Genomic DNA, 1,598 nt, shown 5'->3' on the forward strand with positions numbered 1-1,598 from the left:
TTTTTTTTTTTTGAGAAACACAAAAATTGTAATCATATGTTTTTTACCCAAGTGAATATTTTCAAGCATTGAAAATACTTAATCCTAAGTGTTAGAGACTAGCCTCTCTATCATTGGAGTCTCTTTCATATGGTTTTCAAGAGGGGAAAAAAAGGTATATTACTCTAGATCTACTCCCTAAGCTTAAAAAAAATGTAAGGCTCAGAAAAGAGCTGGTAAAAAATGACAAAACTTGTGGATGGCATCTAGATTTACATCAATCTTTCAAAAAGGTTTTTCTCAAATTCATTTTATTCTTGCAGAATAGAGGGCTATGCCTCTTTAATTTGTGTGTGTGCATATTTTTCTGAATATAAAAACACAATTGCAGAAGAAAAAAAAAACATGTTCTGCCTTATGAATTTTACAGATGCGTAGAAGTGTTACACATGAATGTGCCATTTTTTTTAAATCAATTTCTCAAGTGTTTATACAAGATCTAAAAATAATGGAAGGAGAGAATTGCTCCTTTGTGACTGAATTCATTTTCTTGGGAATTACTAATAATACTTTGAACAAAGTGACCCTATTTATCATATTCCTACTTGTTTATCTCGTCAATCTTCTGGCAAACCTTGGAATGATAACCCTGAATAGGATGGATCCCTAGCTGCACACACCCATGTACTTTTTCCTCAGCCACCTCTCCTTCTGTGACCTCTGCAATTCCACAGGCATTGGCCCCAAGATGCTGGTGGACCTATTTTCCAAGAAAAATCAATCTCTATGACTGTGCCCTGCAATTTTTGGTCTTCTGTATCTTTGCTGATTCTGAGTGTCTCCTGCTGGCAGTGATGGCCTATGACCAGTACAAGGCCATCAGCAGCCCCTTGCTCTATGCAGTCAGCATGTCCAGCGGGGTGTGCTCCTTGATCATGGCTGGGGTTTACCTGGTGGGAATGACAGATGCCTTGATCCACACGACATTAGCATTCTGCTTATGCTTCTGTGGGCCAAATGAGATTAACCACTTTTTTTGTGATGTTCCTCCTCTCCTGTTGATATTTTCTCAGATGCACAGGTCAATGAGTTAGTGACATTCATGGTTTTTGGCTTCATTGAACTCAGTACCATTTCAGGAATCCTTGTCTCTTGTTGTTATATTATCCTACCAGTCTTGAAGATCCACTCTGCTGAGGGGAAATTCAAAGCTTTCTCTACCTGCATCTCCCACCTAACTGCTGTGGCAATTTTCCAGGGAACTATGCTCTTTTTGTATTTCAGACGAAATTCTTCCTATTCTCTAGATCAAGACAAAATGACCTTGCTGTTTTACACCCTTGTGATTTCCATGTTAAACCCTCTGATTTACAGTCTATGAAAGAAGGATGTGAAAGAGGCCTTTGAAAAATTGAAAAATACTACACTTGATCTTAGCCAAAAGGCAACCCCACTACTGGGCATACACACTGAGGAAACCAGAATTGAAAGAGACACGTGTACCCCAATGTTCATCGCAGCACTGTTTATAATAGCCAGGACATGGAAGCAACCTAGATGTCCATCAGGAGATGAATGGAAAAGAAAGCTATGGTACATATACACAATGGAGTATTACT

The 1,598-nt window shown here is 38.6% G+C and overlaps 1 pseudogene; it reads left to right on the forward strand.

Annotated features, from left to right (window-relative positions):
* Positions 1-661: 661 nt before the first annotated feature.
* On the forward strand, positions 662-1,360 carry LOC104980278 (annotated as a pseudogene).
* Positions 1,361-1,598: the final 238 nt, after the last annotated feature.

This window comes from Bison bison, unplaced genomic scaffold, assembly GCF_000754665.1.
Source record: "Bison bison bison isolate TAMUID 2011002044 unplaced genomic scaffold, Bison_UMD1.0 scf7180017858760, whole genome shotgun sequence".
NCBI lineage: Eukaryota > Metazoa > Chordata > Mammalia > Artiodactyla > Bovidae > Bison > Bison bison.